The sequence below is a fragment of the Equus przewalskii genome, chromosome 25 (genome assembly GCF_037783145.1).
Source record: "Equus przewalskii isolate Varuska chromosome 25, EquPr2, whole genome shotgun sequence".
Lineage (NCBI taxonomy): Eukaryota > Metazoa > Chordata > Mammalia > Perissodactyla > Equidae > Equus > Equus przewalskii.
Window position 1 is genome coordinate 43,845,844 of NC_091855.1, and position 26,261 is coordinate 43,872,104.

Consider the following 26,261-nt stretch of genomic DNA (forward strand, 5'->3'; position numbering starts at 1 on the left):
GTAATAGCGACTGTACTCTGATCCAAGACATGTCTATCTCCCTATTATCATGAGGAACACAAACAAGGAGGGGCTTCCTGACGACATGGGACACTGTGTTCAAACTGCTGCTCTTCTGTTCTCACTCAGTGCTTGGGTTAACTCTGTGTGTGTGTGTGTCTGCCCGCCCTATTAGTCTCATTTCTCTTTCCACTCCTGGAGCCTCTCAAAGTGCCTGGCCCACAGCAGCATCAATGAATGTTAGCGAAAGTTCCTACACATTGGGACCCTCATGTCTGTAGTCAGACAGGTCTTCCTTGTTCTCCAACAAGCCATTCTGCCCCTCTAACCTCCCTTCTACTAGAGAATCCAGGAAAGAAACTTCTAGAATGGTAGATACCTCTGTGGTTGCCCAGTGAAAGGGACAGTAGTGGGATCTGTTAAAGATCTTGTTTCTCTGTTGGAAACTCTGGAAGTGTGACCATTTCCAAAGGAACTGAAATTTGTCTGGGCTTCCTTTCAGGCTGCTGTCTGCATCTCCAGCCTGTTGGAGCAGGTCCCCAATCCTGGGAGTATGACTCTGCCAGAGGAGCTGGGGTTTTCAAGGACTAGGAGGGCGGCGGGGAGGAGCCAGGAAAGAGGTGTTTCCTGGGGTCAGAGCTCTCGGGGTTAAGATGCAATTTAGAGGTGTTGGCATCCATTCCCAGCCCACAAAGGCTGCCCACTCTTCAACCTTTGCTCAGCTGGGTCTGGGGATGACCACTGTAGGGGGAGAGTGACACACTTCGTCACCCAGGAGGCTGAGAATGGTGGGGGGGTGGGGAGAGCAGTTGGCAGAGGAATGATGGGGGAGGAATGGTGAGAGACGAGGAATGGCATGTGTGTGGGGGACGGTAAGGGGGTTGTGGGGAGAACAAGGGAGGATGGTAGAGGATGGTGAGGGCACGGTGGGAAGAGAATGGTTGTCAGAGGAAAGACGGAGAGGACTTGGGGGAAAATGGTGGGTGACGGTGGAGGCAAGGAATGGCTTGGGGCAAATTCTAGCATTTTTGAAAGGATCCTAACTTTGATGCATATGGCTAAATGATGCTACTGGATTTTGCCCAATTATAAAAGGTATTAGGAGTTGTGTGTTTAAGCCGTCTTGTTTTTCTGGGCAAATTCAGAGATTCTATCACATTATTAGGATTTCAGGTCTTTTGACAACTCAGTGGCAGCTGGACCCCTGTCCAGGGGCAAAACTCCCACAACACGCAATTCTGAAAACAATTTCAGCAAGTTCATGGCTGTCCCTCTTCACAGGCCATCCCGGGAGGTCACGAAGCTCCGGCAGAGGGAAGTCAGAGGAGGGAGGGGGAAAACGCCCTCGAACGTGGTCACCAGCAGCATTAGCAGGGCTTCCAGGAGGGGCAGCTGCTATCCCCACACTTCCCTACACCCTGCCCTGAGCAGTCAGGGAAGTGGAGGTAGCACAGGCATGGAGTAGATCCCGTTCCTTAGCTGCCCAGTGGCCACTGGGAGGACATGAGTGAAGGAATTCCTATTTCAAAGATATGTAAGTGGATGTTATTTTTGACTGATCCTGAGACAAAATCAATCTTTTTTATCCCTAAAAATGGAGCGGAAAAATGGAATCAAGGCTCTGGAAAAACAGGGGAACTTTTCCTCAATCCTTTTCTAGCTTTTGTTTCCTTTTGGGAATCAAGAGATGTCACATCTAGGGGATGGCCCAGTGGCGTAGTGATTAAGTTTGTGTGTGTTGTTCTTTCGCAGCCCAAAGTTTGGAGGTTTGGATCCTGGGCACAGACCTGCACACTGCTCATCAAGCCATGCTGTGGAGGCATCCCACATAAAAAATAGAGAAAGATTCGCACAGGTGTTAGCTCAGCAACAATCTTCCTCAGGCAAAAAGAGGAAGATCGGCAACAGATATTAGCTCAGGGCCAAAAAAAGAAGAAGAAAGTCACATCTACCTGAGTTGAAGCATGGAAAGAACACCCAAATCCCACTTCCTAATGACCTTGGAAACTTCAGACAGGCCCATTCTATTCAAATTGTTTCCTGAGAGGCCACGACCCGAGGGAGGCCTGGGGGCCAACGATGTCCTTTCTGAGGACACCTGTAAGCGGCTCTCAGAGGAGGCTTGTTCCGGGGCCCTGGCGGGGCCGTTTCTGCATTTGGAGTTGCAGAATGAAGTGCCCCTCAGAAGAGCAAAATCCCCAAACCAAAGTTAGTGTCCGATTTTGGTTCCCTAACCATCTGTGGGGAAATTTTTTAGTTTGCCTCGTACTCAAAAAGAAACAGCAAGGGAGGAAAGGCCATTTCCTGTGACAGAGCCATCGGGGCAGCCACCCCAGGCTGCATGTGCCCGAGTTCTGAGTGCCCACCTGAGGGCCTCACGGGCAACTCCACGGGGATGTCTCACTTGAGCCCTGCCCGACCAACTCTTACACAGGCCAGTGCCTATTACCAACCCCCAGAAGAGGGGATGTCCATCACTTAAGAGGTGCAGAAAAGTGCCCAGGACACCTGGTCCACAGGGTCAGCAGAGAATCCAGGTGGACGTCCACTCCAGTCCTTGGTCCCCTTTAATCATGTCCCCAAGGCTCCTTATACAAACTCTGCATCCCCTGCCTTAGGAAGTACAATACAGCTGCTGTTTAGCAAACTCTGGTTAGAGTGATGAAGCAGAGTTATTGAGGTAGCCTGCTAATTACAAAGAAAATAATTATTAAGCCCTAAGACTATCATTTTAGGTATCGGCACATAGTAATGTTAGATCCCTCTGTGAAATTAACTTGTTTAGGTCCATGCTGAAAAACAGTAGAGGGAAATTCAAACTTGATAATTAGGAAAAATTACCTACATTGTAAATCACTCATGGAATTTAACATCTTAGAACAGTTGATTAGCTAGAGGTATAAGGAGAACCTGAATTTGTGAATCTGCTGGCTTTTTATCCTTGCTACCCAGGCCACAGAACAGAGATCTGGCGACTGCAGGGCTAATTAGATCCCTTTCTGCCTCCGGATTGGAAACTCCACAGCCCAACTGCCCTCCCTGGGAACTGCTTCATAGACCCAGCTCCATGAAGGATGGCTGGACTGGATTCCCTCACACCAGCTCACCCACCATTGGCCTTAGCTTACTGTTGAGGCCTGAAAATGTCCCAGAGTTGAGGAATTCTAGCTGTAGTTGACTTTGTTAATCATAGTTCATGTGCTTCAAGTGAATAAGACACAAGTACAATTGGGCTGCCTGAGACACAACGTTGGCAGAAGGAACCAAGCCAGAGCTGGTTATCACGGCAATTCCTGGGATGTGAAATCTGCAGGCTTCTAGAGTGGATTCTTGATTGGCCTGGAGTGGGCAGATGCCAGGTCTCAGATTTCTTCTGTGGCCACACTCAGTCGTGCGGCCAAGGGGTGGCCAGAGACCTCTAGTCTTCAATAGCCCCCCAATCCACCTCAAATCCACCTATTAGGTAAAGGAATCGTGCCTGTTATGGCAGTGAGGATTCAAGACAAGTCCCTTGGACTGTCTTCCAGACAGGTGACCATACCACAGACCTCTGCAGTGTGTAGATTCTGAGTCGGCTCCAGCTCTGAGCCCAGCCCTGGGCCACAGTCCTATGCGGGGAACTGCTTATTTATGAAGTGAAACTGGAGGTATGTGAAGTGGACAGGAAAGATTTGGCTTGGGGCAGATGGTCTACTCATTCATTTGTTCATTCATTTATTCATTTACTTAGCCAGATGTTTTAAGGCTGCCCAGGGCATTCTACCAGGGAGAGTGACAAGGGTTTCCACCCTTGCCAAGCCTTAAGCAGCCCTGGAGAGAGAGAGGGAACTGGCCAAGCAGACCAAAGCCTCTGGCAGGGAAGGGGATGGAGAAAGGAGGCCCAGCCTTCTCTGCTCAGGACTGTCCAGGAGGACGTATGCAGTTGAATGGCTTAATCATCTAGTTTTTAAATATGACAAACTTCATTAATTCAGACTCTACTGATTTTGAGTATTTCACCCCAGAGTGGGTGGAACTCCCAATTTGCACAGCACACAAAACAGATGTGTTGGCAGATATGAGGAAAAGAATTTTTAAACTACCATACAAATTACGCCTGAGTTATGTCTCCATTAGCATGGTGGCTTTTCAGACTTTTTCACCAGAACCCACAGTGAGAAATACATTTTACCTGATGACATGCAAACAGAGTTATGTATATCCATGCAGAACTAAAATGAAAGTTTCCCCAGACTGTACCGACCCTTACTAGGCGTGAAGAACTCTACGATTTTCTGTTTTATTTTTTTGAAAAGTTGCCGGTCACACCCACTCAACTGATTTTTACAACCTATTAATGGATTGCAAACTGCAGTTTGAAAGACACCACATCCCAGCTGGTGGGGCTGGCACACTTCTGACAGCTTTTCATATCTACAGTGGACGTCTGAGGACCAATCCCTCAGAAAACGCTTTTCAGTGAATGGATAACAAAGTTTGTCTGTCAGTTTAACATTGCAAAGGGCTGGCACCCCTGAAAGTGTGATAAGAAAGTGCTAGGTTAGGTAACATCTTTGAAAAATATTGGGACAGATGTGATTTTTACCCACAGCAATTGATCATGGATGCCTGGAACTGAAACAATCACACCCTGGGAGAGCTGGGCTGGTCCTTTATATATAATAATAGTGACAGCGTCTGAGATACAGTCCTGTGCCTTTCTTCTGGGTACTGTGACACCTCTCAGGGATGTGTTGGCTGCATGGTCTCCACTGGCATCAGCTGCCTTCTCGTAGTCCCCTTGGGGTAGGGCAGGCAGTCATATTTCCGCTCTCCAAAAGGGGAACCCCGGGGCTAGGGAGGTAAAGTGCCTTCCTAAGATCATACAGTTAGTCATGAGTTGAGTTCTGCTTTTTCGATTCCTGGTCTAGAATTCTGCTCTAGTGAATTCCTTACAGTTCAGCTTCCCAAGGGAACTCATCACCGTCGTAGTTTGGGGGCCCCTTGGCAAGAAGAGCTGGGAGCTTGTCCCCTGGCATCCTTCATGCTTGAGGCATGAAGCCACCATGTCAAGGCCAGGGGCCCATTTGGAGGAGGATATAGTGAGTCCTGGAAACTCATCTTTTATCTGGAGTCACCCTGTCTGGCTATGCCCCAAAGCAAGAGAGCTAGTGAAGCATATAAAAGCCTGGGGAAGAGTATCTAGGCCAAGGGGTCTGCGTGGACACAGGCCTTGAGGTCCCCCGAGGGTCCCTGGAGGCCAGGGTGGGTGGAGCAGGTGAGCAAGGGGAGCCATGGGACTCGAGGTGACAACCACAGCCCCTTGGTTCCTCCTGGGGACTCGGTCACTGAGAGCAGCTCGGCAAAGGCTGCTCTGGGGGGACAGCGCTGCTGTGGCCAGAGCCACCTTGGTCTACAGGCCATGTGCTATGGGTTCTCACCCCATCCAATAGCAAGTTCTGAATGTCTGCTGTGTTTAGAACACCACCACGATGGCCACCAGATAAAAAATGACACTCTTTCTCTTTCTTTGGTTTTGAAGGTGGGAGGTACCTAATGGTTTTCCATTGTTTGGTATTATTTCTTCGGAAGACAGTCCTAGATTTGGGTCACTGGGTCAAGAGGCATTCACTTCCCTTTTTAACACTTGGGAGGTTTGTGTTTCTAGCTGCTGGCCCTCACCTGTGCGCTTGTTTGTCAGAGCCGAGCGTCATTGACTGTGATCTCGTTCATTACCTAACAAGATCATGTCCCATTGGTGTTTGAATTTGCCTGGTGCTCAGCATATGTTTACTGGCTGACGGACCATGGAGTAAGATCAAATACAGAGTTAGTATGGATAGAACACAAGCTATCAAACTTTACAGTGGCTCCCATCTCAGAGTAAAACCAGAGTCCTGTTGATGACCTGCAAGGCCCTGTATCTCCAGCCACCCCTACTCTCACCTCCATCCTCTGTGACTCTCTCCTGCTCACCAGCTCCAGCCATACTGGCCTCCCAAATGCTCACTGACCGCAAGGCCTTTGCCCATGCTGTTCCTCTGCCTGGATGCTTTTCCCACTGATATCCACATGTCCTCTCTTCCTTCAGGTCTACAGTCAAATGACACCTTATCAGCCACCTTCCGTGACCATGCACTCCATGCCTCCCTCTTTCCCTTCTCTGCTCTAATTAGCTCTTGTTATAGATTCACCTGTAATTTGTGTATTTCGTCTCCCCTCCCCCCTAAAGAAGGTAGGCCCCAAAAGGGCAAGCATTTAATTAGTTTCATGCTGGTAGAGAGCTGGGCAGGGGGTGTGCTTAGCCAGCAGGTCTTGACTAAATGACCTAATGAACCAGGGGAAGATGCTTCATTAGTTCGTTATTCAGGGGAAAGGAATGAGTTGCTTTGATCTGGCATCATGTGACAATTCAGGCTTGTCATCATCAGCCTTGAGAGAGTGGCAAGGGCACCACATTCCCCTTTCTTCATAGTGACATGGCATATTGCAATTTTGACCAATTAGAACGATTCTTCTACTTAACCCAAGGCTTAATTTGGACCCAATAACCTCCTCCCTTCTCATTTCTAATGTGTAGGGAGGAGCAGAGCTCACTTTCTTGGGTGCTGCTGGGGTAGGATGAGCTGGGTTCTCCAAAGGGGCTGCTCCACCAGCCACTGGCTTTTGGGGTTTTTTTTGGTGAGGAAGATTGGCCCTAAGGTAACATCTGCTGCCAATCTTCTTCTTTCTGCTTGAGGAAGATTGGCCCTGAGCTAACATTTGTGCCACTCTTCCTCTATTTTGTATGTGGGATGCCGCCTCAGCATGGCTTGATGAGCGGTGGGTAGGTCCATGCCCAGGATCCAGGCCCACGAACCCTGAACCGCCTAAGCAGAGTGTGCGAACTTAACCACTAACCACCAGGCCGGCCTCTGGCTTTTGTTTTTCAGTGGAGTCTACCAGCTGAGGCTGGAGCTGAATTGCTTGGGAGAAACAAAGAGACCGTAACTATGAGCCTACAGGTTGGCGGAAAGGATCAGTGACCGCACAGAGCAGGTGGACAAAGCCTCGGAGTGGGATTTTAAGGCAGGCGCCTGGATTCTCACAGTGGGCTTCAGGAGTGTGCTGTGTGGTGCTCGAGGCAAACCCTCTTCCTGGTCTCCCATGGCCTCTTCAGTAAAATATTCCTTTTTCTTGGTGGAGTTGAATCTATTTTTCAGAAAGTGTTAAAGTTCAAGGAGGGTGTGGCGCTCCAGTCAAGACTGCCCTTGGGAGGCTGGCCTCTCCCAGGACTCATGTTCTTCTGAAGGATTGGGGGAAAGTGCCAGAGATGGTGTGGTGTGGGGATGTGTGTGTCTCCCTAAAATAAGGATACCTTCTTCTCTCCGAAGGGGCCCACAGAAATGAGAGAAAATTAAAACTTTGTGTGGCTAGGTACCCAAACCTCTCACCTTCCCTTCCCTTGCCTCATTACTTGCACAAACCCCGTGGCTATACTTACACATCCACCCTTAGGCCTCCGGTGTCTCTCCATGCCCCATTTCCTCTGCATTTGTTTCTGGCCATCCTTGTCCAGAGAAGGGGCACCAGCAGCCTGCTTCTTTGTTCGTGCACCTCTGCTGTTAGCCAGGCTTCACTTGAAGGACAGGACTGGGTAGGGATGGGGGGACTGAGTAGCTTCCTAGCCCAGTCACTGCAGTGCACACTCACAATGAAGCAGGAGGGAGAGGGGTGCTTTCCCATGATGACCACCCCAACCCCCCAGGCCCCTTCCACCATCTTCAACGGCTCTTTTAAGATGGTGTTTTCAAACTTCAGGTCATGAACCAACAGTGAGTTGAGAGGGTCACGACCAGCATTAAAAAAATAAGTAGAATGGAATAGAAACTATCAGAGTACATCACATGTTTGAGATTAAGTATTGTTACATACGTGTGTGTATACACACGTTATACACAACTGGGTTGTGATGTAAAATGTATTCAAAAAGTTTGGAAGCCACTTGTCTGAACAATTAGTGTAACTGTTTTAGATTTTGCCATGTGTTGAGGTCCCTCCTGAGTGATATTTAATATGTTTTAGTGGGAGAAGTTGCCAGCAGATTTCAGCCCAAGTTAGACTTGTGGAGGCTGATGGTCTTTGTGTGGGGAGGTGTCACTTGAGGGCCTGATCCTTATACTCAGGGAGAGGCCTGATGAAACCCCTTTCATAGGCCTGTAGCCCCTAACAGTGTACAATGAATACTTCTTCCTCCTCTCTGGAAAACAAACAGATTGGCTTCTGAGCCTTTGGATTTATATGATTCACTCTAATATCTGTGCACTTCTCCCATAAATGCAGCAAACGGAACATGTAATGCTACATAAATTCCTATGAGAAATTTCTTTGTCCAGAAATGGTGTCAGCTTGTTGTTCCACGTTGCCATAGAGAACAGAAAGCGCTGCCTTTGAAATTCAGCGAGGAGAGCTGTGATTGGCTCTCCTTGCTGCCCATCACTGCTGCCCAGCGGCTGTAACTGCAGAGGACAGAAGGCCCGCCCTCGAAGCAGTTGCCCGGTTTGGGGCAAACTTCTTTGTGCGTTCTCCTCCCATCCTCCAAAGCAGGGGATCCAGAACCGCTCAGACAGTTGGAGAAGAAAAAGGAGGAGGAGGAGGAAGAGGGAGGAGAGGAGAAGGAGCAGGCCTCGCCAGCAGAGGGCTCAGCTGCGGGTTGTACCTGACTGGTGCTTGATACTGCTTTGGTAGAGAATAAAAGGAGTTGTAGAAAACCCCTCTGACGGTCTCTGAAACTTCTACCTTGTTGCTTATTTTAAAAGAACCAAAAATAGTCCGGCGTAGAGAATTTCTAGTAAAGTCTGATTTTGGCAAAAACTTAAAAAGATCCTTTGCAATATAGCGTGAGATAGTAGGCGGGAATGGACACCTGGCTGGCAGTGTACCAGGACTGTGGCCTGAGCAGGCCTGGGGAACTGGGGTATGGGACGAAGTCGGGACCCTGATCCTTTGAAGTCAATGTCATTACAACTTCTGACAGGCAGGAAAGGACAATCAAGTCTCTAGAGGGGAACCCACCATGACGGAGTGAGGAGCCCATCTGGAGACCTAGGTTCAACTCAGAGCCCAGGGGTCTGTGTGCGAGGGCTGGCTGAGGCTGGCCTGTCACCCTGACATGGTTGCTTGGGGAACAGCAGCCATCTCGGGTTCTCTGGTCTGAGCTCCTAAGAGCTGTGCCCTTTTAGTGGCCCAAGTGGGGGCGCCACTGTGGCCTGGCTGAGTCTAGGTAGCAATGCCACGCTGCTGTGGCTGGAGAATAAGCACCTGTTGCACTGATGGAGCCAGAGCCATGGCTCTAGCAGTCTGGTCAGACTGTCCAGGGTTCTGGAATGTTCCACAGGGGAAGCTGCAGGAGAGATGCTGGACTTCCTGCCTCTACTCACATGAGTCATTGGAGAAATACAAGAAGACTGGCTTAAGCTGGTCACACTAGTCTCAACTCTCGTCTAGGGATCTTTATAAGCCTTCTTGAGAAAAATGAAAAGTCTATTCTGTCTCCTCAGTGTTGACTTGTCCACTTGAGTAGAGATGATCATGCTCCTCGGTTGGCCCGGAATCTCCCAGAGACAGGCCCAGCCAGGCTGGGTGCAGTCTTAGAAGACTTGGGGAATCACTGAGGACTTGGGGGGCAGAGGGCCAAGGCAAGGGGCAATGACTGCCCCTGGCTCTGGAGGCTATACATGCCCCAGAAGACTTGAGGTCGAGGGAGGAGAGGGGTGCACGGGGCGGCAGAATCTCTGCCCTGGGACCCTTAGGTCAGCTGAGAACTCTGGGAGCTTATGGCAAAGTGGCCACCCTGTTCACACTTGACCAGGACACAACTTCCTGGCTGTGGGAGGAGCCCAGGAAGGAAGGAAAGGAAACTCCAACCAAACAAATGTTTAGACATCCCCCTCTCAATATAAAAGAGCAGTGGCCCAGATGGCTTGAGTCACCTTTGGCCTCACCCACTACTTGTGTGTATGAGAGGGAATGTGTGTAGGAGCAAGTGTGAGTGTGTGTGTATATATGTACATGTGGGTCAGGGAGCATGAGTGTTGGCAAGTGTGTGCACGTGTGCATGTGTGAGAGCATGTGAACATGTCTGTGACCAAGTATGTCTGAGAGTGTGAGAGTGTCTTGTGAGCATGTGTCTGAGTGAGTGTGGAAGTTATGTTGGATGTGTATGTCGGTGAGCCTATGTCTGAGAGTGTGAGAGACCTGAGAATGTATGTTGAATGTGCCTGTGACTCAGTGTAGGTGATTGTGTGTCTATGAGTGCAGTGTAGGTGTGATTGTGAGTGTGAGTGAGAGTGAGGGTGGCTGCCCCGATGAACCGGGTGACGCCATCGCTCCCGACCGCGAGGAAACCTGCACCTTTCGGGCCCCCACGCGGCTTGCGTGGCTTTTTGACCCGGAAAGGAGGGGGCCGCGCGGCGGCCGGTGTCGGGGACCGCGGCGGGGGCTGCGAGGAGCGAGTGGGGCGGGCGGGCGGGCGCGCGGCGGCCGGGGAGGGCGCGAGGGGCACCGGAGGCCGCCCCCGCCCGCCCGCGGCGCCGTTGCTAAGGCCGGCCGGCGGGCGCGGAGCGGGAGGGCCTTAGCAACGGGCCTCGGGCGCGCGCGGGCCGGGCGGGGGCGCGCGGGGGCCGCGGGCGCGTGGGGCCGGCCGCTCTCGCCGGCTCCTGCCGCTCCCACGCGCGCGGGCGGCGGGGGCGGGGCGGGCGCGCGCCGGGGCGCGCTCCGGCGGCCGGCGGGGATTTCCAGCGCGCGAGAGGAAGTGCCTGCGAGAGGGTGCGTGAGGGCGCGAGAGAGCGCAGCGCGGCGCGGCCGCCGCGTGCGCGAGCCGGGGTTGCAGCCCAGCAGGGACTTTCCAGCCGGCGGCGGCGGCGGCCGCCGGCCCTTCCCCGCCCCCCGACATGGGGCTGCCCGGGGAGCAGGACGCTGCGGACCGCGGCGGAGGACGCGTCCGGCGCCCCTGAGCCGGCCGAGCGGCGGCAGACCGCGGGGTAAGGGGCCGCGGCGGGCGGCGGGCAGGGGCCGCGGGCGGGGGGTGGCGGGCGGCTCCATCCTCGGCGGCTCCATCCCGCGCAGTCGGCGGCGGGCGGGCCCTGGGCTGGCCGGCGCGGGGCAGGAGCGACGCAGGCCCAGCGCCCGGCGGCGAGTGCCCGGTGCGGCGCCGCCTCCCCCCGCCCCAGCCCGGGCCCGCCCGCCCCCCGGACGCCTCAACTTCGGAAAACTTTGTCCTCGAGGCCGGGCCCCGGGCCCGTGGGGCCGGGGTTCCCGCAGCTTTTCAGGAAACGGGGAGCCAAGGCCTCTTTAAAACGTGACCCCCCCACGGGGTGGCGAGAAATCAGCATCTCCTGGAAGGCTGTGGATTTTTACGGGGTGAGAAACGCACTGATTCAGGGTGCCTACAGAGACGAACGTGCTCACCCTGCGCTGGCTTAGGCTTTTTTTTTTTTTAAGCCATTATTTAAAAGTTTATACTGAGTCATTCCTCTGCAGATGAACCTCTGACTGATTCATAATCGGAGAGCTGCAGTGGCCTCGAAGGCAGGAGGGTATTGGGATCCAGTTTTGGACATAATGCACACATTCCACCTTTGATTAATACGAAAGGCCAGAATGGGCTCCCCGAGGTGCAAAAATTGAAATGATCCGTGCCACGGTATTTAAAATTTAATCTTGAGGCGCCAGGCTGTTGCTCATGTACGCTTTGCCACGTTTTCACACTGTCACCCCATTTGGGGACGTGTATTTAATATTTAGGCCTTTAGGGAGAATTGTGTGTGGAAAATTCTTTACCATTAACTTGAAAACAGCAACAAAATGGAAATGGATGAAGTGTTGTGGACGTGCTTTGAAATTTAAGAAGCCTTCAAATAATGGTCCGTTGAAGGAAACAGTTTTTTTCCATGTTTTTCATATTAAGCTCTGAATCCGTTTTCAGAATGAGGTAGATGTGTGTGTGTATATTATTTATTCATTTATTTTTGAGGAGTCATAAAGGCTGTATTGAGTAGTGTTGTTGCCGCTTCTTAATTTACATTCACAGCATACAACTGAGGAGGAGCCATAATTTTTTTTTTTCCTAGCATTTGCTGTGGATGCACGCTGGTGAAGCTTTTGGAAATGTTCCCTGTAATCTTATATATGTTTATAAAATCCATATCTAAAGAAATGACCGGGTGGACCGTCATTTGGTGCTAAAATCTTTTTTTATGTCTTTCACATCTTTGAAAATGGCCTGTTAAAAAGACTGCATCGTGTGTAGGCTGTCTGGCAAAGTAGTGTGTAGCCATTCGTTTTTCAAATGAAAGGAAATATTTGCCTTTTCACTGTTGTGACTATATATATGTATTGAGAATTAGTCTACTGATGAAAAATTCTTTGGCCAATACAAAATAAGCGTTATTAGTGTGAAAACTGGAAAATATCGCATGAGGTTGGAAATCCTTGTGAGTAGGTGCTCGTGACAGAAACCCTGACAGACCTGGGATTCCAGCATCGCTGGTTAAAATCATACCTTATCACGGAGGAGGTTTAAGATGTAAGGTGTCTCACCCAGACGCCATCTGTTCCAGCTGTCACAATGCAGAAGCCAGGAAAGCAGAGAGAGCTAGTAGAGAGAATTCCAGCATTTTTTTTTTTTGAGACATTCATGTGAATTTTTCTGTGAGGGGGAAAAAGATCAATTATTTTCCTTGGATGCTATCCATTCATTTTGGAATTAATAAGATGGCCTCACTCAGAAGGCTGTAAAGGCATGCCACTGGAAACAGGCAATAGTGGTGGCCAGTTGTTTCTGTTAATACTATCAAAATATTTCTACTCTTGTTTATGATGGGAAGAAAGTCCTTCATTCATCTGAAACATCTGAGCTGCTTCTTTCTGTTTTCCCCCATGCTTTGGATTTTAATTCTGTAAACACCTCTGTTAGAATCCCTTTAATTTTTCACTGTGCAAAGCAAGAAGGTTCTTTCTAGGGTATTGTCAGGATAGATATGCTGGTGACCTGATGGATGAGAATGATTGATCACTCTCTTAAAGTCCTCTTTTGTGATGTGAAAGCTGTACTTCAAGAAGGATAAAACTGTCACAGTGGTGTTGCAAGTCTGGGCTAGCTCAAGCAAACAAAGGAAATTGCGTTAAATTTGCCCGTCTCTGTTTTCTGCTCTTCCTATAGCAAGAGTCTCCAAACAGCAAGTGATCTAACCTATCAAATATTACGCAATAGCTGAGTTTCCTTGCAATGGTCAGTTTAAGAACTATTAAGTTAGCAGAGGAGACGTCTTATGACCAAGGCCCTCTGTCGATTCCATGGTATCAGGACCCCTTCTGTGCTTCTTTACAAGTGTTCATGGAGGAAGAAAAATTATTTGGGTTTTTTTTGTGTGGAGGGGAGGAGAGTCATAATATTGACTTCAGATGCAGAGAGAAACTGGGAAGAGAGCTACAGAGTGAGAAAGGAGGAGGTGAGGCCAGTGGATTTGGAAGGCGACCAGAGAGAGGCAGTCGAGGCCTAAGTGTAGAGGTGATGCTTAGACTTGTTCTGAGCGGGAGGAATGAAGCCAGGGTGAGAGTGCCAGATGCCTTCGGGCAGGAGGGCAGTAGAGACAGGTGAAAGGGGTGAGGTGCAGCTTGTAGCATAGCAGTAGACTTTGGGTCGGAAGGAAGTAATGGAAATAGAAGAAAATGCAGTTTTAAACAGAAAAGGAAAAAATGTAAGAAAACATTATGTGTGCTTGTGTAGCACCTTTTTTTCATAATTAGCTAAAGAATACAAAATGGCCTTTTCGTTTTAGCAAGCCATTATTGGCTGTCTCTGTTGTGTGTAATATTCTAGACGTGGTGCAGGGTAGAGAACTGACCTGCTTAGGTTGGAGAAGGTAAAGTTTTTATCATTAAGCATTAAAAGCTTTTTTTGGCCAAAATTTTTTGTCTCCCTGTGCAGACACCTTGAAGTGAGACTGGTGGGTTGTGAGATGTCATAAATACAGGTGACTGTTGGTTTCTGTCAACTCCAGAAATTAGGTTGCAATCTCTTGCTGAATTCTATGTTTCTCAAGATAAGTGGATCATTAACTGAGACTTGGGAGTCTTTTTCTCATTTAATTTAATATTCAATTAATGTACCTTGAGTTCCCATAATGTTATAGTTACAGTGCTAGGAAGAATGAGATACAGAACCTGCCTTCTGCATGGTCTGCAGAAGTCTGGGGCATCTTGGCCGTATGCACGGTGAGGAGATGCCAGAAACCAAGGGGTATTTGAGACAGCACCAGGACTGAAGCTTGTGGCAGAAAGGGTGAGGAAAAATGAAAATTCACTACCCTGTCCTCAGGGAGCTGGCTGCTCAGCTAGAGAGTGAAGACCCACCAGGAAGAATTTAGGAAGTCATAAAATGTAGGCTAAAGTGAATTAGTGATTTGTATAGAAGACTGGAAGTATGGTGGAAATTCAGAAACGGGAAAGCTCTTGGCTGTGGGGTAGTCCGAAAAGCCTTCCAGGAAGTGGGCGTTGAGCCTCAGTGTCAGGAATGCAGGTACAGTGGAGCCATCTGGGGCCTCTTGCACGGCCTGAAGGATGGCAGTAGAGGATTTCTCCCCTCCCTCCTGTTTTGGCAAGATGGGACCTGACATTTTGGTATCCTGTTGCTTCTTGCCAATAGATACAGTGCTGGTGATGCTGCTGGTCAGTGGGTTTCCAGTTATGCTGTTTTCTGTGCTGTCCTGTAGCTCTTCCTGGGCCCTTTGTGACCAGGAGCTCAAGTGGGTCAGGCCGTCTGCCACTGTGAAGGGCCCAGTCTGTGATGGGAAACAGAGCAGGGGGCCCCAACCTGGGCAGCAGCTCATTGCTGTCCCTATTGTTTCTCATTGTGGGTAAGAAAGTCTCAAAAAATGGCGGTAAGGGAAGGGGTGTAAATGTTAAAAAACTTCTTCCTCTGGGATTCCCCCCAAACCTGCTCTATCATCCGTGCTGAAATGACCTAAGTCTCTATAATTCTGAAGAAATAAAAAATTTGGCCCTATAATTTCATGATTTACTTTTTCTAAGTTTCCCTCTATGCCGATTTTGACTCCATATATTTTTTTTAAATGAAGGTTATTTGATAACTTCTCATGAGCCCATTCTACCAAGAAAGATATCAGGGCTGCCGTTCTGATAGTCTCATTTCCTTTCCAATTTAAACACTGATTCTATGGGAAAACCCAAAATCACATTTATTGGAACTTGGTTTCTTTAAGTGGAGGGAAAAGCTTAATTGGTTAACCAAGTGGGATAGTATAATCTGTAGGACAACAGTAGCATCAAAGTGGTAATACATGAGTTTCCAGGAGTCATGACGATTGTAGTGAAGGTTTTCAGAGACTGAGTTTGTACTCAGGAGGGTTAATGATGCCCAGTAGGAGGTCTGTATACACTTGAGGTAATGAGGTACGGGTTAGGCCTGCCGTTCTTCCCCCAAGGGCCAGGAGCATGGTAGACCCTTGCACAGTGTTTGTGTCCAGGACCTGCAAGTTGCGGGGAGACGAGGGATGTGGCATGTGCCCACATGGTGGTTCCATGTGGTTTGGTGTATGTGTCTACAGTTGGGCATGCATTGTAACTGCCTCCCTTGACTGTGCTCCCCAAACCCCCACCACCCCCGCCTTCTGATAGCACTTAAACTCCCTGGTTTGTTGCATTAGGTGGCTTTTGTGATGGGAGATTTCGTTTGACATTGTAGCTTTCTTGGGTGCTTTTAATGACTTAAAAAGGAAGAATGGGAAACCAGTTCCCTTGAGTCCTTCCCTGACCAGTAATGTCCAGAAATCGCAACTTTATTCTAGAAATTAAATTTTCTTCTTTTTTGGATTAACATAGCCTGATGTTTGAAACGTTGTTATAGGGTAAATTGACTGTTCTGGTTTCAGAAGGCTTTTCTGTGTGAGAAAGGGCGTGGCATGGCTTTAGTACAGTATGTTTCAAACCCTTAATAGGAGTCCAAGCCCATGAGGTTTTCTCTTAAAATTTAGTATGATTTACATTGTACTTAGTTAATACGTCTGACTTTTTAAATATAAACATACTTTGTCCCCTAAATATTTGAGTACAGTTGTTCTCCAAAAGATTAATTATGTTTCCTTGGCTTCCTTAGGATCCCTGAGGGATCCCCTGACATCCCACCGTGTGTCCCTGGGGCTGTCCACCCTCCACCTTGAGAAGTGTGGGCACGTTGGAAGGCACCAGCCTTAAAGATCTGAATCCCAGTTCTGCCCTATGTACCTACCAGCAGAATGACCTTGAGCAGGCTGTCAGGCCTCCCTGAGTTTGTTTCCTCGTCTGTTAATCGGGCTACTAGCACCACACACATCACTTGCTTGTTATGAGTAAATATGGACAATAAAGCATTCTACTGATGTTAATTTTCGTAGTAATAGAGGATTGTGATATAGCAGAACAAGAGTGTTAAGATCTTAGAATGTAAACATATTATGTCAGATCTCGTTGATGGGAACCATAGAGATCTTCTGGTTGAGTTCCCTCATTTTGTATGGGAGGCACCTGAGGCTCAGAGTGTTTGGGTAAGTAACTCTCCCAAGCCAGATGATGGCAAAGCAAGGACTATTCGCCCAGAGTAGAGTTTTTTCCCCTACGTTCTTCATTTTTCCAAGATTTGCCCCTGGGAAGCTGCTAGGTCTCTAACTTCAATTTGGGATAATTGAGAATTATTCAATGAACACACGTTTTCTGAGAGTTTAGGAGCTATGCTAGCTGCCAAAACTAAAAAGTCAAGTAAGATGCTATATGATCTCTATCTTCAAGGAGCATTTCTTTAAGATGGGTGAGCCAGAAGAATCATTTGTTTATGGCACAATGTGGAAGGTGCCATGACTGGAGGACAGAGGCACTGTGGGAGTGTGGGGGCGCCGTATAATTTGGACGGGGGGTGGGGTGGTTAGGAGGTGTTTTCTGGGGAGAACGAGCATGAACAAGCTAGCAGAAGAGGAGGGGAAGCACGAGCTGGCTGAGTCGCAGGTCTGAGGGCCCATGAGTCTGAAGGGGTTCCCTGTGCTCTTGTTCAGGGGAGTGGGCTTGGGAAAAGGGAATTGGCTGCCTTTGTGCCGGCCTAGCTTTTGAGGTAAGAATTATCCCCATTTTACAGACAAGGAAAATGAAGAGCAGTAGGCCTTTTGAACTCCAGAGTTCGTGTTTTCATCACTGTGCTCTGTGGTCAGTTTAAACTGAATTACAATCCAGTTTTAGATTTTGTTCATGTTACGGACTTTTTAGTTTTACTTTCGGATTCTAGACATTTTAGTTTTGCTGCTATATAGTGCTTTTTAAAGAATTGTGAATTTTTCCAGCATATGTTTTTCACGTAGTCTTTCCCTTCCTCCAACATCTGTTTTGCCTGTAGTATTGACTTATTTTTGCAGCCTGTACTCCCTTCCTTCTCTCTGTTTTATTTTCTTAGAGCAGCCTTCAGTATCCTTTGGCAAATTCAGTTAAGACATTCTTTACTCCTGTGGTTCAAATGTTGCTTACATTTTGCTGAGTAGCAGTCCTAAACCTGGTTTGCTAGTGTGTGTTCTTTCCCCTTTCTCTCTCTTAATTTACATTTAAACCAGTAGTCTAGTAATAATGATAGTATGTAGTCATTATGTCTTTACAGAGTTTTACAAACATTAGCTTGTTAGTGGTGAACAAGTCCCCAAAGCCTGGTCACTCTGTAGAGAGCATGATGGTGACAGCCCAGCACAGTCAGATTTCCACCCATTCATCTGGAATTGAATTATAACTATAGATTGCTTATGGGAATATAAATTAAAGGCGAAGAAACCTCCACAATTAGCAAGGAAATAATGCTGTTGGCTATTTTAGAGAGGATTTTATATGGCTCTTCTTCTGGAAGCACTGTAAAGTTTTGAGCACAGAACCAGGAAGGGCCAGTGACGGCTGGACTGAGGTGAGGGAGCTTGCCTCATAGCTGTTTGCAGCTGTCCCAGGGATGGCTGTGAATAATGGACACAGCTGGATGCCGAGGCCCCAAGTCAGGTTCCTGGAGTGACAGAGGGGAGATTTCTTTGTTCTCACACAAGGTGGACCTTTTAGGGTGGAGGCAGTGGCATGGGATAACAAGGGCTTCATGTTTCTGGAGCCTGCCCTGCCTTCTCCAGATGGAGGGATGTTCCGGTAGTCTAGTAATAATGATAGTATGTAGTCATTATGTCTTTACAGAGTTTTACAAACATTAGCTTGTTAGTGGTGAACAAGTCCCCAAAGCCTGGTCACTCTGTAGAGAGCATGATGGTGACATGGAGAGATGGGTCTCTCATGTTGAGATGACAAGCTTCTTAAGGACGGGGTCATTTCGTCATATTTTCATAGTTTAGCCTAAGATGGTGTGCAGTAAAAATGAGGTGAATTTATGTATGAAAGGAATGTGGGTTTGAAGTCAGACCTGGTTTGAATTCTGGTCCTTCCTTTAGCTAACTATGATAGTTACTTATCCTTTCTGAACCTAGATTTTCTCATCTATGAAAAGGTAATTGTGAGGATTAAAAGTGAGAATGTGAGTGAATGTGAGAACCCAGCATGTCGTAAGTGGTATTTCCTCTCCCTGTTTCCTTTCCTGAGTGATTTCCTAAAGGGAAAACATTCGAGGTGAAGAAAAAGCACTTTTGGGAGTCTAACCTGGCCCTGGAATACTATCCTGCAGGTGGGGTAGCAGAAGCACGTTATTGGACTGTAAAGAAATTATTTGTAACAAAGAGTAAAATGTCTGGAAACTAAAAAATCACTTTATTTGTACAAAAAGGAATGCCTGTATTTAGATTACCCCTCCATTTTTTTAGACAAGCAGTTTTGGCATATAATGATGTTTTTATTGAAGTTGTATTGGTTTATAACATTGTATAATTTCAGGTGTGCATTATTATATATCAGTTTCTGTATAGACTGCATTGTGCTCACTACCACTAGTCTAGTTTTCATCTGTCACCATGCATGTGTGCCTCTTTTCGTCTTTCGCCCACCCCCTCCACCCCCTTCCTCTCTAGTAACCACTAATCTATTCTCTTTATCCATGTGTTTGTTTATCTTCCACGTGTGAGTGAAGTCATATGGTATTTGTCTTTCTCTGTCTGGCTTATCTCACTTAACATAATACCCTTAAGGTCCATCCATGTTGTTGCAAATGGGACAATTTTGTCTTTTTTTTGCATATGGTGATTTTTGATAAATTTATATTTTAGTACATTATTTTCTTCCTTTATTATTATTATTATTATTGTTATCTTTTTAGTGAGGAAGATTGGCCCTGAGCTAACATTTGTTGCCAGTCTTCCTCTTTTTGTTTGAGGAAGATTGTCGCTGAGCTAACGTCTGTGCCAATCTTCCTCTGTTTTTTATGTGGGATGCTGCCACAGCATGGCTTGATGAGCAGCGGCTGTGTCTGTGCCAGGGATCTGAACCTGTGAACTGTGGGCTGCTGAAGCGGAGCGTGGGGACTTAACCGTTATGCCACCAGGCCAGCCCCTTTCTTCCATTTAGCAGTATAATATTCTTCGATTCATTCCTGTTGCTGTTCAAGTGTCACCTCTTGGAGGAGATCTTTCCTCAACACCCTAATTAAAACAGCCCATGCTGTCACTCTCTAGTCTCTTACCTTGCTTTTTTACTTTGCAGCAGAACATTTTTGTCCATCACCTTAAACCATTTTCTAGGAGAGTGCCTGGCCTGTGGTAGGTACTCAAGTATTTGTACGAATGAACCAATAAACTATAGTCGAACCCCATTTTCTTCTATTGAGGCAAAATTTACATAACATACAATTAACTTTTAAAGTGTACACTTCGGTAGTGTTTAGTGTATTCACAGTGTTGTGCAACTACCACTCTCTCTAGTTTCAAAACTTTTTCGTTACCCCATGAAAAAGCCCTGTACCTGGGGCTGGCCCGGTGGCATCAGGGTTAAGTTTGTGTGTTCCACTTCAGTGGCCCAAGGTTTGCCAGTTCAGATGCCAGGTGTGGACCTATATGCTGCTTGTCAAGCCATGCTGCGGGGGTATCCCACATACAAAATGGAGGAAGATTCGCACAGATGTTAGCTCAGGGGCAGTCTCGTCAAGCAAAAAGAGGAGGATTGGTAACAGATATTAGCTCAGGGCCAATCTTTCTCACCAAAAAACCAAAAGCCAAACCAAAAACCAAAACCCTGTACCCATTAAGTAATTATTCCCATTCTGCCTTCCTCCCAACCCCTGGTAACCTCTACTCTGCTTTCTGTCTCTCTGGATTTGCCTAATCTGCATGTATCATATAAAAGGAATCAGACGATGTATGACCTTTTGTATCTAGTTTGTTTTACTTAGCGTAATTTTTTTAGGTTCATCCAAGTTGTAGCATATATCAGTGTTTTGTTCATTTTCATAGATGAGTAATATACCGTTGTGTGTATCTACCACAGTTTGTTTATCCATTCATCCATTGATGGACATTGGATTATTTTCACGTTTCTGGCTATTGTGAGTAATGTATGTAAGTTTCTGTGTAGACATGTGTTTTCCTTTCTCTTGAGTAATATAGCTAGGAGTGAGGTTGCTGGGTCATACATTAATTCTGTGTTTAAGTTATTCCTGCCAGCAGTGTACTAGGGTTCTCGTTTCTGCACGTGTTGGCCAATATTTATTTTGTTTGTTGTTTTTTCGTTTTTTGCTGAGGAAGATTCGCCCTGAGCTAACATCTGGTGCCAGTCTTCCTCTATTTTTTTGTACGTGGGTCGCCATGACAGCATGGCTGCCGATGAGTGGTGCAAGTCTGGGCCCAGGAACTGAACTCTGGCCACCAAAGTGGAACACGCCAAATTCAACCACTAGGCCATAGAGCTGTCCCCTATTTTTTTTTGTAGTTCCATATTAATTTGAGGATGTTTTTCTCTTTCTGCAAAAAAAGTTCATTGAAATTTTCATAGGGATTGCGTTGAATCTGCTTTGGGGAGTTGTCATCTTCACAATGCTAAGTCTTTCAATCCATGACCATGGAATGTCTTTCTGTTTATTTATATCTTTATTTTTTTCAGCAAGATTTTGTAGTTTCAGTGTATAAATCTTTCACCTCCTTGGTTAAATTTATTCCTAGATGTTTTATTCTTTTGGCTGCTGTTGTAAATGGGATTGTTTCCTTAATTTTCTTTTCAGATTGTTCATTGCTTGTGTATAAAAACACAACTGATTTTTATGTGTTGATCATATTCCCTGCAACTTTGCTGAATTTGGTGATAACCTCTACTAGGTTTTTTTTTTTTGGTTCTATGGGGTTTTCTATATATAGAATCATGTCATAAGCAAATAGAGATAGTTTCTCTCTTTTTGATTTGGATACCTTTATTTCTTTTTCTTGCCTAATTGCTCTGGCTAGGACTTCTACTACAGTGTTGAATAGTAGTAATGAAAGCAGACCTCCTTGTCTTGTTCCTTATTTTAGGGGAAAGGTTTTAGTCTTTCACCATTTTTCACCATTTCACCATTGAGTATCAAGTTAGGTTTGCGTTGTTTTTTTTAATAAATGCCCTTTTTCATGTTAAGGAAGTTCCCTTCAATTCCTAGTTTACTGAGTCTTTTATCATGAAAGGTTTTTGAATTTTGTCAAATGCTTTCTGTGCATCTATTGATATGATCATGTGTTTTTTCCTTTCATTCTGTTAATGTGGTATATTCCATTAATTGATTTTCATACGTTGAACCTCTCTTGCTTTTCTGGGATAAATCTCACTTTGTCATGGTGTATAATCCTTTTAATGTGTTGTTGCATTTGGTTTGCTACTATTCTGTTGAGAATTTTTGCGTCCATGTTCATAAGGGATATTGGTCTTTAGGTTTCTTGTGGTATCTATCTGGCTTTGGTATCAGAGTACCAACAGCCTTTTGACTGTACATCATGTTTCTTCAGAATTTTGAAACCTGTGCTCCCCTAACTCAGTAGTGTATAGAAAATTCTAGGAGGGTTTTGAAGCAGACAGGAGAACTCTTTGGTGATGATCATACCTTGTCCCTCTCTGCTTCCAAGCACAAGGCTGCCCCAATGGCTGATAGCTGAGAAAATCCTGGCTGATGCTAACACCATAACTCTGTGTCTACCAGTGGAGAATGGAGGAAGGAACTCTTTTCCTGAAAAAGCCACAGATTGTTCCAGATAATGATTGCTGAGTAACAAACCACCCTAAGCATCAGTGACCTAAAACAGTAGTCTGTTGTTAGATCTCATGGTTCTGTGGGTTGATCAGGTAGGGCTCAGCTGGGCGATTCTTCGGCTCTATGTCGCATTAACTGAGGTCACTCACTGGTATTTTTCTGGTGTCTGGTCTGGAGGATCCAAGAGGGCTGTACACACATGGCTGGATGGTTGGAAGGCCCTTTCCCTGCAGAGTCAGGGCCTCTTCACATGGCCTTTCTGCTAGGGTAGTTGGACTTATTACATGGCAGCTCAGGACTCTAGAGTGATTGTTCTAGGAGAGGAAGTGGAGGCTGACAAATCAGTGTAGCATCACTCCTGCTATGTTCTATTGATTGAAGACCCTATGGAGTACTCCCAGATTTAAGGAGACGGAATGTAGAGCCTACCTCTTGATGAGAGGAGTGTCAAGGAATTTGTGACCATCTTTAATTCACTACATGTATGGGGGTTAGATTCCATAGTGCTGTCAGCAATATTTATTATATACACTTTTTGAGACAGGCTGTGGTGGGTGAAAATGGAAACCCCAGCTGTTGTACATTACTGATTTTCTGTGAGAAAATGCATTTTGTGTTCTCAACCAAGAATTCATGAATAAACTCTTGAAATATACCCATTCGTAAAATAACAATTGCCTCTATAAAATGTCTGTTTTATTTACTTAATCAGCAGATATCCTTGATCATCTATTTGTCAGGAATTTTTCAAGTATGACTTTAGGTCCATAAATTTTCCCTTCCTTTTGGTTCATTTTAAAAATTATTTGAAACCTTCACTTTCATTTTGAAGAGTATTGTGGAGTTTAAGCTTATATTTCTCTCTGTTCTTAAAAAAGCTTCGTTCAGAAAATTTTAGTAAGCCTACATAGCCTAAATTTCCTGTTCTTCACCCTAGATCATTTTAGTAAATCCCCTAGAGACTTATGAGGCTAAAGGTATGGCTGTTTATGTATAAAAGTGTGGGGTAACTTGACAACATGTGCAGAGGTGTGTACGCATTAGCTCCAACATAGAAATCTCATTTTCTGTAAAGCCTGCCTTCTCAGCCTGTCTCAGCTGATTGTTGCAACACTGTTTGAGCAGGAGCAAATGTGATGCGGTCACAGGGGAGGGAGGGAGTGGATTTAAATAATGAAATAAAAGGTCTGTGTCTGTGGCGCTAGTGGAGCCACAAGGTATCAAGACTGGGATTGATGAGGGTGGAAGGGAGGGAGCTGTGTCTGTGTTCCGTGTGTGGCCTTTGCTCGTACCTGCACAGAGAGCCCTGCCTGATGTGGTGCTGCGGTTTTAACATCCCCGGCCTGGAGGCCAGCCACACTGTGAGCTGCCCAGTGCTGTGTTTCCCAAGCATACCCTGCCTTTGTTCCCAAATACTCATCACTTCTGGGCGTCTGACCTGTCCAAAGTAGGCATGAATGAAGAAAGTCAGCCGCTTTAAGTGGTTGATATGCTGGAGTGACTGACTGATGCATGGAATTTCAGGGAGTTCTGGGAGCTCCTGAGTTTCCTCCTGTCATACCTGAGTTCAGGAACCGCTGGTATAGGTGGTCTGAGGTCTCTTACAGCAGGAAACTTTTAGACATATGTATATAAGTTTATATGTGTCTAAAAACTTTACATATGTGTGTGTATGTCTGTGTGTGTGTGTGTGTGTGTGTGTGTGTGTGTATATATATATATATATTTTTTTTTTTTGGTGTAGGAGTTCCTGTTCCTCATTCTGTCCTTTTTATGAATTCCAAAAGTTTGTGGCCTTTGGCATTTCATCTGGGAGAAAATAATTGCTCTCCGCAAGTCTTTGAGGATGCTTCTTTTGGTACTGCTTACCTTTTTCATTCACCATTACCTTCAGGATTTTCATATCAGAATATGGTGACTGTTGCCCGGGGATGACCAGTAAAGGGGCTGAATAAGGGTAACGAGACTTGAAGAAGGGGCTGGTACCTGAGGCAGCGAGGATGTAAGCCAGGCTGGCAGCGGCATTTCACACAGTCATGACGTGCCCTTTGCCTGTCTCTTCACTGTGTTCTAGTTCATGTAAAAAAGGTATTGCCTTGTGTTAAGATGAATTAAGACAGTTACCTTTGGTTTTTATTTTGTCCTAGGGTCCTTGGGAACTGTGTCAGATTTTAGTCACTTAGACTTGGAGTGAAATATGTAAGATATGGTTTAACCTGAAAAAAATTGCGAAGCATCTTTATAGAGGTCCCAATTCTGCATATGAAAGATAAGGGCTCTTAAAGCTTTGACGTTGTGTTCTTCTAAGTATAACACCACAAATATAAAAGTTTCTAAATTATGTTGAGTGGTGGAAAGCATGGAGAGTATCTGTTGGTGAGCCAGGGCCTGGAGAGGTTGGGGTAGAGGGACTGGTGGCCTCCTGCCACTGAAGGCCTGTGGTGGAGGGACAAGACTTAAGCAGGAGTCGGGAATCACTGGGCTGGGCCTCACCAGTCTTTGTGACTTTGGGCAAGCTACTTAACCTTTGAAACCCTTATCTCCTTTCATGGTAGATGGAGATAATAGAGTCAGTAGTTGTGAAGATAAAATAGTAAGCTTTAAAAAATGAATTCACCAGAAAAATGAAAAATGGTATTTAATGTTAAAGAAATGTAGATTTTTCAGTCCAGAAAAGAGAAGATAGAGGATATGTCCACCAAACATTCACCATTTTGGCATTTATTTATCTGCTGTATGCCTGGCTAAGTTTAGGTGCTCAGTATTTTTTGGTGTATTTATATTGAGTATAAAAGGAAAAACAGTATTTAAATGAACACTGACCAAATTCACTTTAGCTCATCAAACTTCTGTAAAACACTCCGTGAATGCCAGTCATGCTGTTATGTTCTGGGCCTGTGTGTGTGTGTGCAAATATATGTATAAAATATGAAGTGAGACACACTTTGTTCTCAAGAAATTCAGACTGCTCACTTGAATCTAGAACATTATACTTTACGAAAGAGGCATGTATTAGTCAGCTCAGGCTGTCATAACAAAATATCATAGACTGGGTGGCTTAAACAACAGGAATTTATTTCTCATAGTTCCAGAAGCTGAAAGTTCAAGATTAAGGTGCCAGCCAGTTCAGTTTCCTGGTGACGGTTCTGTTCCTGGCTTGTAGATGGTCCACCTTTTCACTGTGTCCTCACGTGGTGGAGAGAGAGAGAGACAGGAAACAAGCTCTCTGGTGTCTTTTATTAGGGTCCCCGATTACCTCTCCAAATGCCGTCACATTGGGAGTTAGAGTTCCAAAAGATGAATTTTGAGGGGGCACAATTCAGACCGTAGCGTTCTGCCCTGGACCTTCAAAATTCATGTCCTTCTCCCATGCAAAATACATTCATTCTATTCCAGCAGCCCCCAAGTTCTTAAGTCCAGTATCACCTCTGAAGTCGAAAGTCCAAAGTCTCATCTAAGTGTCAGCTAAATCAGATGTGGATGAGACTCGAGGTATGGTTCACCTTGAGGCAGAATTCCTCACAGTGAACCTGTGAAACCGCCTAAGTTATGTGCTTCCAAAATACAGTGGTGGGAAAGGCATAGGGTAGATACTCCCATTCTAAACGAGAGAAATCGGAAAGAAGGAAGGGGCGACAGATCCCAAGCATGTCACAACTCAGCAAGGCAGACTCCATTAGATCTTAAGGATTGAGAATAATCCTCTTTTGTTTGATGCTTTGCCTTCTTGACCCACTGGGGTGGAGGTCCCACCTCTGCTGGGTGGGGGGTTGTGCCCCCAAGGCTCTGGGCAGCTGCTCTCTGGCCTATTGAAACCTAGGTGATGGCCTCCCCATTTTGAAACTAGGAGACAACCCTAATGATCTCTGTATGGCCTGAAAAACAATAGAATCAAAATAAAAGGGGGCAAATTACAGGATGAGTGAGTTAGCAAGCTAATATTCAGATCAGAATAGGACTCTCCTCAGTTTCCATGAGGAATTTTACCAAATGAGTCTCTCCAGAGAACTGACGTTAGGGAGATGACTGGGCTGAAATACGCACACATAGCATATCAGAAATGACCAGAGACTGAGTGTGGAAGATGATG

At 46.3% G+C, this 26,261-nt stretch overlaps 1 protein-coding gene across 2 annotated transcripts in view; it reads left to right on the top strand.

Moving 5' to 3' along the window:
- The first annotated feature begins 10,708 nt into the window (after window positions 1–10,708).
- The window catches only part of TRAF3 (TNF receptor associated factor 3), a 109,711-nt gene continuing 94,158 nt past the window's right edge, over window positions 10,709–26,261 (top strand). For both annotated transcript variants that reach the window (XM_070593337.1, XM_070593338.1), the window contains exon 1: window positions 10,709–11,000. The gene's annotated coding sequence lies outside the window, so the exon portion shown is untranslated. The remainder of the gene's footprint in view (window positions 11,001–26,261) is intronic.